Source organism: Oncorhynchus masou, chromosome 22, assembly GCF_036934945.1.
Source record: "Oncorhynchus masou masou isolate Uvic2021 chromosome 22, UVic_Omas_1.1, whole genome shotgun sequence".
NCBI lineage: Eukaryota > Metazoa > Chordata > Actinopteri > Salmoniformes > Salmonidae > Oncorhynchus > Oncorhynchus masou.
Genome location: NC_088233.1, coordinates 59,698,292 through 59,717,016, shown reverse-complemented (window position 1 = coordinate 59,717,016; position 18,725 = coordinate 59,698,292).

Genomic DNA, 18,725 nt, shown 5'->3' with positions numbered 1-18,725 from the left:
TCTTATTTACGGATGGAATACAAGTTTGTTATTAAGGCACAAGAAAGTTAACATGTTCCAGAAGGCATTTCTGCCCCAAAACATATATATATTTTTTATCCTGTGTGATGTGTGACATACGCCTAGCTACCTGTAAAGGGTCACATTTGACAGTTTTCCAGAATTTAGCTAGATTCGCCTTACAATCAGAAAGGGTAGAATAATAATAATAATCTGATTTAGCCTTTCTGATCAGTTTTACACATTAATCCTCAATTACCTAATAGATTGCCAATCTGGGTCCAAGCCTTTGTTCCTGGCCTTGATTTAGGCAACAATTATTTTATGAATGATTTCAGATAATTCAGGAATTAACCAGGCATGCAATCTATTTAACTCTGAGTTTTGAAGGGGGAATGATTATCTACAATTGTATTGAATAGATTTGCAAGTAGCTTAAATTAGGTTCAGGGATAGATTAGATACAATCAAGGACACTAAAATAAAGATAATGTAAAAAAATATATATATATTTTTTTTTAAAGCATGTTCACTAAAGTTTTTAAAGTTCCTCTTAGTGTTGCCATGAGGTTCCTGAGTGATACATTGTGTCATCCATTCCCTCCCAATCACATCTACTCAGACTCCACTGACTGAGAATGCTCTGGCTGTATTAAAGAACAGGAGCCCTGCAGGCCTGATAGGCAGCAGTTATTTGGGTCGGGTACACCGGACCAAGTCACTAAAACATCTGGACCTCCAGGACACCAATGGACAACGCAGCCCACACTCCACTTCACTGGCCCAGCTGTGAGTATGTCACAGTATATCACTGTTATGGTAAAGACATGACAGGTGTCATGTTGTCCCGGAAATCCCAGACCTGGGAGTTTTATTGGCTACTTGGACAGACAACTCCCCAAAGAAATCATGATTTTGGGTAGGGGTTTAATAAAATGTGGGCAGGAATTGGGCTTTTGAAAAATGATTGCACCAGAAACATGACAGAGGCGGACACAATATGGACGCAGAAAGCTAGGCTAATTATAGCCACAGCCAGTCAGTGGTGATAAACTTGTAATACTAACGTTAGCTGTCCATAGCGCATGCGAACTACTCACGTGTGAAATACACTAATTGAAAATATCCTCCATGATTTCCATTTAGCTAGCTATCAACATTGTATCCGGGGGGGGGGATGTTTATGCCAGGGCATAAAGCTGTGGACAGATTTCCTGCACGTCTATTTAGGCCTATAATAACCGGACTTTAGTATCTGATCAGACGTGTATGCTGGAACAATGCAATTGCCCCTTGTTTTTAAACAGTTTGGGTGGCATCAATATGAGCCAGAAACATTAATTACAGTGTCAAAATGAACTACAAAGTGTTAATAGGATAACTTTGGTCATAAAGTCAGTCTCGTTCAAATGTTGTTTTGTGAGTTCGTCGCGATATACTGGAGGGTTGGGTAAGAATTACTTACTTGCCCACTTTTGCCAATGATGCCCCAATTGCCCAGAGACAAAACATTGTGGTCTGCCCCCAGCTGCCATGTGGACATTTGTTGTGAAGTGTGCATATGGATGTAATGCAAGAACATTTCATTCGGCAAATAGGAGTGAAAATGGGCTTCCATAAAGTTGGTGCAAACTTCCTATGCATTTGGTCTGGAATGGATTACATCTGACAGAGTCACTTCTGCTGCCTGTCAACTGTCAAACCACTGGTGTTGGTGAGTATGTTAGCTAAGTAGATATCTGCTTCAAGCTAGCTAGTGCTACTTTTGGTTATACAATATTGTATGATATACTGTAGACCTCTGCAACCCGACCAGGGCCCGACATTATACAATGGATTAGGGCCTCTTTTTCATAAATAACTAGGGTACGTACAGGGCTCTGATATCACCGAATTGATCACTAACATTTTGAAGCTGACATTTGCGCATGTTCTGCTGCGCAGTATAGTCATATCTGACAAAGAGCAGAACATGGTGTCAGAAGTGCTTCAACCTCAAATATGGAACAGGGGAGATTATTTCACAGAAAATAAAACTGTTCCTTAACTTTTGTCAGAGTTGAAAGTAACTGCTCTCTCTTCACAAAGTCAGTGCACCATGAGCTGCGTGCAGGGAACAAGTCACAGACCGAGAGGAACAGCTAATGGATTTACTAACGGGGAAGTTATTTCTGATTTTGTGTTTCAGGCAGGGCCTTAAATTTGGCAGAAGCAATTGGGCCTGCGGAGGGTAGGGCCTGAATATTGCGGACATGGTTAGGGCTAGAGGGTTTAAAATTCATGCCTGTGCAGGGTTCTTGTAATCCAAGATGGCGTAGCAGTGAAGATGTGTTTGTTTTGTCCTTTGTATTTTTTCATATTTTTTGTATATATATTTAAATGTATTTTCAATCTCTTCTTGATTTTTTATTCGATTATACCTTCCGGTAACCTGCCTCACCCAATGTGATATGGCATCGCTATTATTTTCAATTTTAGAACACATTCAAGAATCTTCAGAAGCTAACCAGCTAATTAGCTACAAACTATTTAGTCATTGTTAGCCACTGCTAGCGGCTTTTACCTTCTGCACAGATACCAGCCCTGTTTTTAGCCTGGACAATACTCGCCTGTCTACCAATATCGCTTGTCTACCAATATCGGACTGTCTCTCCACAACAACACCGGATTCCACTTGCAGCTAGCTAGCTCACAGCTAGCTTTCACTCACCGTGGCACCTAGTACCGAAGCTATTCCCTGAGGCCCACCTCCCGGCCTACTCAAGCTGTTCACCCGAACCCCACTCATACACGGCTAGAGCACAAAACTCCACCGGATCCTTGCTGTAAACTCTGGACCTTGGTACCGGATCACCGCTGCTATCGATTGGATATGGTGGCTAACGCCACTGCCATGAAGCTAGCACCAGTTAGCCGTGAGCCAGACACATCTCCCGGCTAGCAAATTAAATTCCACAATACCTCTTTCGCCATCTGGCTTGGATTCTCTGTCGACACGGCACCCCGCCGCACCACCACGACTGGTCTGCCGATGAATACTCCATCTGCTGTGCCTTCATTCGGCCTCCGTCGGAGCAGACGTTACTAACTTTAAACGCCGTGTCGCTAGCGTAGTGGGGCTCCCCTGTTCCATCTACTGCTGCCCCCTGGATACTATGATCACATAGCTGATGCCTACTGGACTGTCCATTAATCACGGTACTCCATTCTGTTTATTTATTTTTTATCTGTCGGCCCCAGCCGCGAACTCAGGCTCTGTGTGTAGTTAATCCGACCCTCTCTGTCTAGTCATTGCCATTTTACCTGCTGTTGTTTTAGCTAGCTCTCCCAATCAACACCTGTGATTACTTTATGCCTCGCTGTATGTCTCTCTCAAATGTCAATATGCCTTGTATATTGTTTTTCAGGTTAGTTATCATTGTTTTAGTTTACAATGAACCCCCTAGTTCAACTCTTCATACCTCTGATACCTCCTTTGTTAACTTCTGTGATCGAAAAAGCCTTGGTTTCATGCATGTCAACATCAGAAGCCTCCTCCCTAAGTTTGTTTTACTAATCTCTCCAGAAATAAGTCTCTCACTGTTGCTGCCTGCTACCGACCCCCCTCAGCTCCCAGCTGTGCCCTGGATACCATTTGTGAATTGATCGCCCCCATCTAGCTTCAGAGTTTGTTCTGTTAGGTGACCTAAACTGGGATATGCTTAACACCCCGGCAATCCTACAATCTAAGCTAGATGCCCTCAATCTCACACAAATCATCAAGGAACCCACCAGGTACAACCCTAAATCTGTAAACAAGGGCACCCTCATAGACGTTATCCTGACCAACTGGCCCTCCAAATACACCTCCGCTGTCTTCAATCAGGATCACAGCGATCACTGCCTCATTGCCTGTATCCGCTACGGGTCCGCAGTCAAACGACCACCCCTAATCACTGTCAAACGCTCCCTAAAACATTTCTGCGAGCAGGCCTTTCTAATCGACCTGGCCCGGGTATCCTGGAAGGATATTGACCTCATCCCGTCAGTTGAGGATGCCTGGTCATTCTTTAGAAGTAACTTCCTCACCATCTTAAGCATGCTCCGTTTAAAAAATGCAGAACTAAGAACAGATTTAGCCCCTGGTTCACTCCAGACCTGACTGCCCTCGACCAGCACAAAAATATTATGTGGCGGACTGCAATAGCATCGAATAGTCCCCGCGATATGCAACTGTCCAGGGAAGGCAGGAACCAATACACGCAGTCAGTCAGGAAAGCAAAGGCCAGCTTTTTCAAGCAGAAATTTGCATCCTGTAGCTCTAACTCCAAAAAGTTCTGGGACACTGTAAAGTCCATAGAGAACAAGAGCACCTCCTCCCAGCTGCCCACTGCACTGAGGCTAGGTAACACGGTCACCACCGATAAATCCATGATAATCGAAAACTTCAACAAGCATTTCTCAACGGCTGGCCATGCCTTCTGGCTACTCCAACCTCGGCCAACAGCTCCACCCCCCCCCCCCCCTCCACCGCAGCTACTCGCCCAAGCCTCCCCAGCTTCTCCTTTACTAAAATCTAGAGAGCAGATGTTCTGAAAGAGCTGTAAAACCTGGACACGTACAAATCAGCTGGCCTTGACAATCTGGACCCTCTATTTCTGAAACTATTGTCATTGTCATTGTCGCAACCTCTATTACCAGCCTGTTCAACCTCTTTCATATCGTCTGAGATCCCCAAGGACTGGAAAGCTGCCGCGGTCATCCCCTCTTCAAAGGGGACCCAAACCGTTACAAGTCAACAAACAGATCACTGACCATCTCAAATCCCACCGTACCTTCTCCGCTGTGCAATCTGGTTTCCGATATCATAACCGCCATCGATAATAGACAGTACTGTGCAGCCGTCTTCATCGACCTGGCCAAGACTCTGTCAGACTCAGTAGCCTCGGTTTTTCTAATGACTGCCTTGCCTGGTTCTCCAACTACTTTGCAGACGAAGTTCGTGTGTCAAATCAGGGGACATGTTGTCCGGTCCGCTGGCATTCTCTATGGGGGTGCCACAGGGTTCAATTCTCGGGCCGACTCTTTTCTCTGTATATATCAATGATGTTGCTCTTGCTGCGGGCGATTCCCTGATCCACCTCTATGCAGACGACACCATTCTGTATACTTCTGGGCATTCCTTGGACACTGTGCTATCTAACCTCCAAACGAGCTTCAATGCTATACAACACTCCTTCCGTGGCCTCCAACTGCTCTTAAACGCTAGTAAAACCAAATGCATGCTTTTCAACCGTTCGCTGCCTGCACCTGTATGCCCGACTAGCATCACCACCCTGGATGGTTCCGACCTAGAATATGTGGACATCTATAAGTACCTTGGTGTCTGCCTAGACTGTAAACTCTCCGTCCAGACTCATATCAAACATCTCCAATCCAAAATCAAATCTAGAATCGGCTTTCTATTTCGCAACAAAGCCTCCTTCACTCACGCCGCCAAACTTACCCTAGTAAAACTGACTATCCTACCGATCCTCAACTTCGGTGATGTCATCTACAAAATGGCTTCCAATACTCTACTCAGCAAACTGGATGCAGTTTATCACAGTGCCATCCACTTTGTTACTAAAGCACCTTATACCACCCACCACTGCGACCTGTATGCTCTAGTCGACTGGCCCTCGCTACATATTCGTCGCCAGACCCACTAGCTCCAGGTCATCTACAAGTCCATGCTAGGTAAAGCTCCGCCTTATCTCAGTTCACTGGTCACGATGGCAACACCCACCCGTAGCACACGCTCCAGCAGGTGTATCTCCCTGATCATCCCTAAAGCAAACACCTCATTTGGCCGCCTTTCCTTCCTGTTCTCTGCTGCCTGTGACTGGAATGAATTGCAAAAATCGTTGAAGTTGGAGACTTATCTCCCTCACCAACTTTAAACATCTGCTATCTGAGCAGCTAACCGATCGCTGCAGCTGTACATAGTCCATCGATAAATAGCCCACCCAATTTAACTACCTCATCCCCATACTGTTTTTATTGATTTACTTTTCTGCTCTTTTGCACACCAGTATCTCTACCTGCACATGACCATATGATCATTTATCACTCCAGTGTTAATCTTCTAAATTATAATTATTCGCCTACCTCCTCATGACTTTTGCACACAATGTATATAGACTTTAAAAAAATGTATTCTACTGTATTATTGACTTGTTTATTGTTTACTCCATGTGTAACTCTGTGTTGTTGTCTGTTCACACTGCTGTGCTTTATCTTGGCCAGGTCGCAGTTGTAAATGAGAACTTGTTCTCAACTAGCCTACCTGGTTAAATAAATGTGAAATAAAAAATAAAATTAAAATAAACAAGTACTATGATATCACAGATGAAAAGGGAATGATACTGTAGATAGATAAATACATCAAGCTGCCATGTCAAAGGAGATGCATAGCTAACGTTAGCCAGCTACCTTGCTAAAATCAGCAAACTGTAGCCCATTGGCATTTAGGGTCAATAAATGTACACTTAGATGCTAGCTAACAATAGGATGTAGTCAGCTTGATTTCAGTAATGTTTCAACTCAAACTGGCTAGCTAACGTTAGCTAGCTAGCCAACTCATTTCAACTCAGACAAAGCTATGATAACTATCCTGGATTTGCAAGTTAGGTAGCTAGATAGATAGCATTTGGGGGCTAACCCATGACATCTCTGTTCTCATGAAAGTGTGTGTATTTTCTAGAGCAAAGATAAATGAAGGATGGTACTTGTCTACTACAAATATAGCTACTGCTCTGGGAGCAAATAGCAAAACGTATCAGCAAGCATTCGGCAACGTACACAGCTTGTTACATAGTAATGGCATCAGCAGTCTGAATTTATTCTGAATCTACAACAGTCCCTCCATTAGCATATACACCGTTTGTGTGATGATATTTTATTGCATTCACAACATACATACAAAATCTGGTGTATTTGTTGTTCAGTGGCATCATGGGAACCCCCCTACCATATCATGAGTTGTTATAGAAGGCTCAGGCAGTGGCCAGACACAAGTCCCACTGCAGAGTAATGGAAGACACTTTAACCAGGTTGGTCAAATTTGATCTGGTCAAAATTCTGTCTATCCTGGAATTCACCTAACCACCATTGATATTGTAATCAGTGCTGTGTGTATATGTTTGTCTGGTACTTTGTAAGGAGGTCCCCTTCCACTGTGCCATTGGCCTGAGTGAGTAATGCCAACCAGTCAATGCCATGCTGGCACGTGTCCATTGTGAATTAGGATCTCTGATTTTCTATGTTCAGCTGTGTATTTACTGTTGGCTTCCATGACTGTATGGTGACTGTCTTCCTCCCTCACTCACACTAGGAGCTGTGTCAGATATAGGAGCAGAAGTCAGTCTCCTTCATGACCAGTCTCTGTGATGAGAGGGGCCTGGAGCTGATCTATGCTGCCATGACAGCAGATGTTCGCAAACACCTCAGAAGGGACAAAAGGTGATTACTACATTGCACATAAATATAAATGCAACATGTAAAGTATTGGTCCCATGTTTCATGAGCTGAATAAAAGATCCCAGAAATGTTCCATACGCACAAAAATATATATTTCTCATGTTGGGCACAAATTTCTTTATATCCATGTTAGTAAGCATTTCTCCTTTACCAAGATAATCCATCCACCTGACAGGTGTGGCATATCAAGGTGTTTAAACAGCATGATCACATGTGGACCGTGTGATGGCGACAATAAAAGGGCCACTCTAAAATGTGGATTTTTGCAACACAATGCCACAGATGTCTTAAGTTTTGAGTGGGGGTGCAATTGGCATGCCGACTGCTCGAATGTCCACCAGAGCATTGAATGTTAATTTCTCTACCAGAAGCCAACCGGCCTCACAACCACAGACCAAGTGTATAGCATCATGTGGGCGAGCTTTTTTCTGATGTCAACGTTGTGAGTAGAGTGCCCCCGGGGTTATGGTTTGGGCAGGCATAAGCTACGGACAACGAACACAATTGCATTCTAACGATGGCAATTTGAATGCACCGTGACGAGATCCTGAGGCCCATTGTCATGCCATTCATCTGCCGCCATCACCTTATGTTTCAGCACGGCCCCGTGTCACAAGGATCTGTACACAATTCCTGGAATCTAAAAATGTCCCAGTTCTTCCAAGGCCTGCATACTCACCAGAAATAACATACATTGAGAATGTTTGTGAAGGGCTGGATCGACGTGTACGACAGCGTGTTCTAGTTCCCGACAATATTCAGCAACTTTGCACAGTCATTGAAGAGGAGTGGGAGAACATTCCAAAGGCCACAATCAACAGCTTGATCAACTCTATGTGAAGGAGATGTTGCACTGCATGAGGCAAATAACATTCACACTGACTGGTTTTCTGATCCAAGCCCCTACTTTCTTTTTGTTTCTTTTTGTTGGTATCTGTGACCAACAGATGCATATCTGCTTAAGGGCTTGTAAGTAAGCATTTAACGGTAAGGTCTACACCTGTTGTGTTAGGCACGTGACAAATAAAATTTGATGTGAAATCCATAGATTAGGGCCTAATGAATTTATTTCACTGTAACTCAGTGAAATCTTTGAAATTGATGCATGTTGTATTTATGCTTTTGTTCAGAATAATAAGATAGTACATCACAAGTGTTTAGTAATATCACCCTTTCAATGCGTGTCACTCATCAACTCTTCCTTGTTTTTCTACAGATTGGCAGAAGAGATGCTTTTGAAATGGATTCCTCTGACTTGATACTGATGTCTGAATTGGGAGAGACCTTGCCCTCAGCATTAAAAATTTAAAGACTTAAAGATCATCTTTTTTTATTATTTAATCATAGTACTATCAATGTGTTTGAGGGGGGTGTATTCTTCAAACCTGTCAGAGAACTCCTGTTTTAAATGGGACAACATACAGGAATAATATTTGCACATTGTTTTATTAACAGAACACTGCTTCTACAATATTATGTGGCGTATGGTTTACATGAAACTGTTACACTTGAAAGTTATCAAAACACTTTTAAAAATATCTACGTAACTTTAGCAATTGCACTCATTTTACTAGGTAGACTACTGAATGATGCAAAGTTTCCTCTTGCTATCTTGCCATAACTGATTTGTCAGAGAAATATCAGTTAGATAGGAAATAGCTGCAGCTGGCTATGCTTGCTAGCTGCTGCAAAACGCAAGGTCAGTCCAGGCTTTAGCCTACACATAGAACTGAATTAGCTGACCATCTTGATATGGTGAGTGAGGAGGGGAGGAGGGGACAACTTCAAAACTGTGTTCTCTCCATAGCAAAGCTATCTTTGCTTGCCTTGCTGTACTCACTACTGCTTGTTTGTTGTGATTGAAAGGCAAACACACACCCAATAAACACCCACTGGGCGTGAGACACGCATTTGACCCTCTTCGCATACAGTAACAAATTTAAACGTGATTGGTTTAGTAAGGGTCCGAGACCCAAGGCACGTTTGTAAAGAAATGGAGCAGCATGGTAACTTCTGTTGTGTCAAAAGAGCAGCATGGCAACTTTTAGCGCTGTTTTGTACACATACTTGTCAACAAATTAATTTGCTGTCACTCCTGTTCCTGTCGCAGAATGCTTCCTTATTTATGTCAGCAGGTGATGATAGGCTATAGCCTAATACTAGTGATTTAATCCACCACTTGCATGAGCCCAAATACATAGGCTACATTATTTACCTTGTTTGGTCAATGTAAATTTAGCAATAGGTTCATTAGGCTGTAACATCAAAAAGGCAGCATTCGGCAGGAATTTTGGTAGGATGATCAGATTTGTGAAACTGTTATGAACGTTATTTTGCACAAACAGATTGTGCACCCAAATGTGTTACTTTTTCTTGCGGGAGGACAATGCATTAATTTGTGTTGGGTTTAGGGGCAGATTTGTCATCTTCAGGAGATTTTATGTATTTATTTTATTTGTTCTTTCACAATAGCTGATGTAAGTCATTAGAACAATTCTCATCCCCTACTCTGGGCTATAAGACTAATTTGTGCGCTTTTCTCAACAAGAACACTACTGTTATTCCACAGACTTATTATTTCACTTATTACTAATATTGCTGGTGTAATTTGAAATCTGATATGCTTACTCGTGTCCATGCATTTGTGTAAGAATTTATGAACAGTGTTGAGTACAGGCTGAGTCATAAAATGAGAATAGGTTATATTGAAATGCCCCTTGCTCCAATATACTGTTTGTCTTGTTAGTGTTGTGCACAAGCCTGCTAGACAAAAATGGGAGTCAGAAATGCAGAAGATGTTGCCCATGTATGCAGTGTTTCCCAGCTCCACCCCTTGAGTACCCCCAAAAGCACACATTTTTTATGTTGCCCCGGACAAGCACACCTGATTCAACTAATCATCAAGCCCTCAATCAGTTGAATGAGAGGAGTTTGTCTGGAGCTACAATAAAACTGTGTGCTGTTGGGGGTACTCAAGGATTAGAGTTGGGAAACATTGAGTAGAGTAAGATGATTAAAAGTTTTGCAAATCAGACTCAAACACCTGAAGATTTACATTATTTAGATTTTTCTTAAATGTGGAGTAATTTGTAGAAATCAAATGTCACATGAACATAGATCAGAGGTAGCCAACCCTCTTGGAGAGCTACCACTAGGCAGGGATAGCCAATTTCACCCAAATTAATTATAATTATATGTTAATTTAACATATTTACATGTTTGTTTCTTATGGACAAGGAGAGACTGCATGTTTAGCCACTGCCACCAACTGTTAATATTAGCATTTTCTAACCAAAAACCAATGACAGTTAAGAACAAATTCTTATTTACAATGACATCCTACCCTGACCAAACCCTAACGACGCTGGGTCAATTGTGCGCCACCCTATTTAATATCCCCCAGTTAGCATACTCTAAATGGCCAAATAATGGCCAAATAATCTCAAAGTAACTTCAAATTTTTAGTATGTATTAAATTTTAAAAGAATGATTTTTAACATGTTTATTCCACCCTGGTCAAGGGCCTAAGCAATGTGAAAATATGTAGAATTGGAGGAAATTATAGTGACCGCACTATAACTTTCCCAGTTGGGACAATACATATATTGATTGACACACATCGTTTGGTTGGTTGGTTGACTGAGAAGAACTAAGTCATCTTGATAATGTATGTTTTTTTTTTATCGCAGGCCCCTCGTTGTCAAGGAAGAGGAGACACCACCAGTGATTAAGAATTTGGAGGATAAAGAATGTCTGATGTAATTGATGACAACAGCAAATCCCAGTACAGAGATGCAGCAGGACATGGAACAAAAGAAGGGACATCAATCAGATCTGGAATAACAATGGGAACCTCAATGATTGAATATGGCTACAACTCAACATCCTGACTCTGACACCAACGCCTTCTAACTCTGAAGCTGTCCTAATTTGGACACCGTAATTTGGAATGGACTCCACCCTACGGTCAGAAACCTTACTGACTGGCCTTTGTTGCCCAACTCTATTTATTGTTAATAAGACTTACATTCCATGACAGTGAGAACTCTCAACTTCCAGTGTGTCCAGTTTGCATTTGTTTCTCTAGCTGGAAAAAAATCTCCTTTATAATCACTTAATGTAATAATGGCTCACAGATTATGTTCATTTGTTTACAATATTATGAGATGTGCAAACTATTGCATTGTAGTGATTTTTTATTAATGATTGTCTTCTCTGTCAAAGTGTTTTTTGCAGAACTGTAAACATATTATTGTAACATGCACCCAAGGAGCACATCAAAACAATATATTGAATATGATTGCTTCTCTTGAAATCTTTAGCCCACAACACAAAAAACATGCAAACCAAACATAATAAAATCTGAATGAGCCGTTGTGGTTTGACCAGGACCGTGTTCTTTAGGCACACAACAGAAAATGTTTTAAAGCTATTGCAATGGAAAGTGTAAATGAGAATTTCTTATTGGACATGTCCAGGTATTCTATCCCTGTTTCAGTCCATTTTCTTCCATTTGGTGCCTAATGAGCACAACCCAGATGCAAATATGTGATCCGCAGAGATACGTAAGCTTGTTTAATGTTTAATCGTTGTTTTGTCTTTGACTTGCTTCTAAAAGTAAGAGATGTAAATGTGACAAGTATGTTCTATGTCTACTTCTGCTTGGCTCATGCAATATAGTAGTTATACAAATGCAAAAACACCATTTTTTACGACACAATAAATTAATGTGAATTACAGTGTGTGTTTGAACAGTGGGGAACCATAATGGCCTATTTTTTTTATTTTACCTATTTAAATAGGCAAGTCAGTTAGGAAAAAATCATATTTTCAATGACGGCCTAGGATCAGTGGGTTAACTGCCTGTTCAGGGGCAGAACGACAGCTCGAGGATTTGAACTTGCAACCTTTTGGTAACTAGTCCAGCGCTCTAACTACTAGGCTACCGTGTTAGTAGCCATGTTAGTCTTTGATGTTTTAAATTATATTATGATTTCTTCACTTCAGTTAGTGTTGGAAAAACACTGAAGAGAAAAAAAAATATCCAATCAGGATTTTTCTTTGGTGCCCTTTAGGGAGAAAAATCGAGCTAGCTATGTCAGCCACTGGCTAGGTCCTCAGAAGGTAGACCAGGGATGAGCAACTTTGATGGTGGTGGGGGCCACAAAAAAAATCTAAACTCATCATGAGGGGCCGCAGTTGCTCACGGTTTTGTGTACCCATATCCCCAAAATGTTACGATTTAGAGTTAAATTCGTGCAATCTAAATATTTTGCCAAGGGGTGTAAAGAAAAACTTGCCGTTTTAAAGCAATTTTGCTACTATTCTGACCTGTTTCAGGAAACTAGGCGTATGTCGCAGGTCACTTCTTCACAGGAGAGCCATTTGAACTTTTTTTGGCAGAAATGCCTTCTCGAACATGTGAACTTTCATGTGCCTTAATAACAAACGTGTATGCCATCTGTAAATACAAATAAAATTGTTAAATTATGAGCCTAGTTGGTTTTGCCGCAGAAAAAGTCAGCAACCTTCCCGCAAGCCGTGATTGGCTGAGATAATGAGTGGGCTGGACATGCTGAGAGATGAGTTTGGACTGATCTGCCATATAGCACGCTGCTGTCTATTTGAGCTGGTCAGTATGTGTAGGTAATCCGGTCTAACGCGGCTTTTACATTTTTTGATCACATATTAAAACTGCATGAGTGTTGCTCTCCACTTTCTGGAGGCCCGGGTTTTGAAATCAGTGGAATTTGAGTATGATGGCTATAGAGATGGAGAAAACACCTGTCTCCAGATTACACCTTCAAACTAAGGCATCCGTGACAGGAGACGCTAACCCCATAGGATAACCCAGATAACCCAGGCACTGTTTTGGTTCCAGGTAGAACCCTTTTGGGTTCCTTGTAAATCCCTTTCCACAGAAAGTTCTACATGGAACCCAAAAGGGTTTTTACCTGGAACCAAAAAGGGTTCTTCTATGGGGACAGCCAAATAACCCTTTTGGAGTGTATACACAACTCTAATCCCGTCCCCTGACAGGAAAAGTGGAAGAGTTGCACAATTATTGCATCGACACAATTACACTTGGCTCCTCAACAAAAACGTGTTTGGTGGAATCATAAAATCTACTTGAGAATAGATCTTTAGGAATCTCCAGGGGGTGACCACAGCCCCTACACAAATGTGTATTCAAATAGTAATCCAGTCAAACAGAGATAGACATAGCCCCTACCAATTTACAATTCCTACTAATTCATTATAGGGCATGGTTTAACCACTACACTCTGAAAATAATTATAGGACAGGAAAATGTTCTGCCAGGACTTGGTGTGGGTGAGAAGTCAGCAGGTGGTGGTTAAAAGTGTTGGGCCAAAAACTTAAAGGTCACTGGTTTGAATCCCTGAGCCGACCTTGGTGAAAAAAAAATCTGTTGATGCAAGGCACTTAACCATAGCCGCAGGATGATATATGGAGGTGGGTGTGGAAGAATATATTTTTCTGCATGTGCTACAGATCGCTATATCAGTCCGCTCCTGTAAATTGCTCTGGATAAGAGCATCGGCTAAATGACTAAAATGTCAAATATACATGTAGAAGTCTGGCTGTAGAGTTTTGAACCATTTGGAGTTTATGGAGGGTGCTTGTGTTGATTTCAAAGAGTAGTGAGTTACAGAAGTCTAGTTGTGCAGAGATTAATATATGAATGAGGGTTTTAGTGCCAAGACAGGAGAGGGAGGATCTGACTCCAGAGATGTAGCAGTGGTGGAAGAATGAGGTTGACAGTCTGTCAGATGCTAGGTGGTGGGGCTGCCCGCAATTTTTTTTGCCCAAGCTACAGACGGACATATTAGACGGCTACAACAGGACTAGTAATACCTTTGTGAGAAATAAATAAATAAAAATGCAATTAAATATACATATATGTATTTGACCGACCAGTTTGATTCGGTCTTATATTGAAAAATGTGAAATTGTATTTTTTACATTGGATAAAAGTAGAGACTGAGCTACAAAAGTGTATATCATCCACTACAGTTGAGGAACAATGGGAAAGTTATTCTGCTGTGAATGTTGATAAACTTGTAACCCCACTTTTGAGAAAATGGCACTTAAGTGTTTTGGTACACCTATAGTCACTTCGCCCTCACCTACATGTACAGATTACCTCAACTAGCCTGTACCCCTGCACACTGACTTGGTACCGATGCCCCCTGTATATAGCCTTGTTATTGTTGTTCTTATTGTGTAACTTTTTATTTTAGCCTACTTGGTAAATATTTCTTCTTCTTATATCTTCTTGAACTGCACTGTTGGTTAAGGGCTTGTAAGTAAACATTTCACGGTAAAGTCTACACTTGTTGTATTCGGCACAGGTGGCAAATAAAGTTTGATTTGATTTGTATAGCACACTATTACTTATACAGCCGATATAAGGACAGGACATGAGACAGGAGTAGAAACTAATATGGGCATGTTTAATGCTTTCCAGAGGACAAAAAAAAATCCAAGCATTGCAATGTACGTAAAAAAGGGGGGTGTTAGAGATCCATAAAGGGACAAACTAGAATATCAATACACAACATATTCCTCCCCCTTTACTTTTGATACCTTGGGGTGGCAGGGTAGCCTAGTGGTTAGAGCGTTGGAGTTCAAACCCCCGAGCTGACAAGGTACAAATCTGTCGTTCTGCCCCTGAACAGGCAGTTAACCCACTGTTCCCAGGCCGTCATTGAAAATAAGAATTTGTTCTTAACTGACTTGCCTGGTTAAATAAAGGTAAAAAAATAAAATAAATAAGGAAAACTTAAATATTCACCGTTTTTCATATTATTTTATTTTCAACATAACTGTTCTCTTTATGTACATAAAGGAACTTTTCAGACTAACCTTTTCTGACCTAGGGAAAGAGGGAAGACTGCCTCATTTCCCAGACTTCACCCTGGGGTGTATTCTGCCCCAATTTCAGAGGTTAGTCTGAACTAAATATTAAACTTTTCACCTTTCAGGGGTCATCTTTCTTTTGCAGGGTAATGACGATGTACAGTTGAGTCTAAAGTCCCATGATGGTGGTGTATGCCCAGAATGGGGTGTAACAATACCCTGAATAGGCACTCTGGCTGTTTCAGGTGAGTCAGGTGCACTTTCCACATTTGTAGGTTGCTGCTGTGGATGTTCAGGTGATGGCTCGTAGTCATGGTAGGTCTCCAGTAGCTGATCTTGGTTTGCCACTTGACATGAGTCATCTCCGAGGTTGGTTCCTGGCAACATTTGATCCACATGTCTCCTCCAGATTATGTTCTCCGGTGTGGGAACTGTGTAGGACACAGGCCCTGTTTGTGCGACCACTGTTGCTGGTACTCACTTTGAACTTTTGTAGTAGCTCTGAACAAGAACTCTCTCTGAAGCTTCTGTCTTTTGTCACTCCACCTGTGCTCTCTGTTGTGTCTGTACAACCTGTTTAGTCTTTGGAAGTCTCAGGACATCGAGTCGCGTGTGAAGCAGTCTTTTCATCATGGCTGACACAGGTGTCACTTTGGTTGTAGCATGAGGGGTGTTTTTGTAGGTCAACAGGAAGGTGTTTAGGCACCCATTGAGGGACCTGTTGCCTTGTGATGATTTTAAAGCTTGCTTCATCGTCTGAATAAATCTTTCAGCTAGGCCGTTCGTTGCAGGTTGATACGGCGATGAATTGATGTGCTGAATTCCATTTGCCTCCATGAATGACCACAACTCTTCAGACACCAGTTGGGGGCCGTTATCGCTAACGAGTTGAGTTGGCAATCCGAAGAGACTGAAGATTGACCGTAGTGCTTCGATGGTTCTCTCTGCTGAGGAGCTCTTCATCATTGTGACCTCAGGCCATTTGCTGTGAGAGTCAACTATGACAAAGAACATACCAGTGGGCCTGCATAGTCTATGTGGTCTCGCTGCCAAGGCTCCTCTGAGAAGTCTCATGGGTGTAGTGGTGCTAGCTGAGGCATGTTAGCTAATAGCTAACATGGACTGTTAGCTAATAGGTCCATCGGCCAATTTCTCGTGCCACTATTTCTATTTTGCCAATCGGCCTGGGCCCCTTTTACCACACAAAGCCCTGCTTATCCATCACGACTGGACTACTGGCGTAATCTAACCGAGGTTTTTCTTTCCCAACAGGCCCCTTCGTTGCGATGTCCCCTGAATGACCATCTGCTAGCCGTTAGCTGTCTAGAGCATATTGGACTGTTAGCTGAATAGATCCATTTGCCAATTGGACTGGACCCCTCTGCTACACGGAACTCTACTAATCCATCACGACTGGTCTATTGACGGAGCCGCACGAGGAGGCTAAAACAGACTTCTCTCCGTCGCGACGTCCCTCTAAGGCCCTTTCTGCTAGCTTGCTAGCCCTGGCCTGCTAGCTGTCTGAATCGCTGTGTCTCCAGCCAGCCCAACCATTCACTGGACCCTTATGATCACTCGACTATGCATGCCTCTCCCTAATGTCAATATGCCTTGTCCATTACTGTTCTGGTTAGTGATTATTGTTTTATTTCACTGTAGAGCCTCTAGCCCTGCTCAATATGCCTTAACCCACCATGTTGTTCTACCTCCCACATATGTAATGACATCACCTGGTTTAAATGTCACTAGAGACAATATCTCTCTCATCATCACTCAATGCCTAGGTCTACCTCTAATGTACTCACATCCGACCGTACCTTTGTCTGTACATTCATTATGCCTTGAATCTATTCTATCGCGCCCAGAAACCTGCTTCTTTTACTCTCTGTTCCAAACGTACTAGATGACCAGTTCTTATAGCCTTTAGCCGTACCCTTATCCTAGTCCTCCTCTGGTGATGTAGAGTTTATTCCAGGACCTGCAGTGCCTATCTCCACTCCTATTCCCCAGGTTCTCTCATTTGTTGACCTTTATAGCCGTAAAAGCCTTGGTTTCATGCATGTTAACATTAGAAGCCTCCTCCCTAAGTTTGTTTATTCACTGCTTTAGCACACTCTGCCAACCCAGATGTCCGAGCCATGTCTGATTCTTGGCTTAGGAAGGACACCGAAAACCCTGACATTTCCCATCCCTAACTATAACATTTTCCATGCTTCTACTTTTAAAAATCCACCTTTCCAGAAACAAGTATCGCACCATTGCGCTTGCTATAGAACACCCTCTGCCCCCAGCTGTGTCCTGGACACCATATGTGAATTGATTGCCCCCCATCTATTTTCAGAGCTCATGCTGCTCGGTGATCTAAACTGGGACATGCTTAACACCCCGGCTATCCTACAATCTAAGCTTGATGTCCTCTTTCTCACACAAATGATCAATGAACCTACCAGGTACAACCCCGAATCTGTAAGCATGGGCACCCTCATAGATATCATCCTAACCAACCTGCCCTCCAAATACACCTCTGCTGTTTTCAACCAAGATCTCAGTGATCACTGCCTCCTTGCCTGCATCCGTGATGGGTCTGTGGCCAAACGACCACCCATCATCACTCTCAAACGCTCCCTAAAACACTTCGGGGAGCAGGCCTTTCTAAATCGACCTGGCCAGGGTATCCTGGAATGATATTGACCTCATCACGTCAGTAGAGGATGCCTGGTTATTCTTCAAAAGTGCTTTCCTCATCATCTTAAATAACCATGCTCCATTCAAGAAATGTAGAAACAGGAACAGATATAGCCCTTGGTTCAGTCCAGACCTGACTGCCCTTGACCAGCACAAAAACATCCTGTGGGGTGCTGCATTAGCAACAAATAGCCCCCTGTGATATGCAACTTTTCAGAGAAGTTAGGAACCAATATACACAGGCAGTTAGGAAAGCTAAGGCTAGCTTTTTCAAGCAGAAATGTGCATCCTGTAGCACAAACTCAACAAAGTTCTGGGACACTGTAAAGTCCATGGAGAATAAGAGCACCTCCTCCCAGCTGCCCACTGCATTGAGGGTAAGAAACACCGTCACCACCGATAAATCCACTACTATTGAGAATTTCAATAAGCATTTTTCCACGGCTGGCCATGCTTTCCACCTGGCTACCGGTCAACTGCCCGGCACCCCCCACAGCAACTCGCCCAAGCCTCCCCATTTCTCCTTCACCCAAATCCAGATAGCTGATGTTCTGAAAGAACTGCAAAATCGGGACCCCTACAAATCAGCCAGGCTAGACAATCTGGACCCTCTCTTTCTAAAATGATCTGCCTAAATTGTTGCAACCCCTATTACTAAC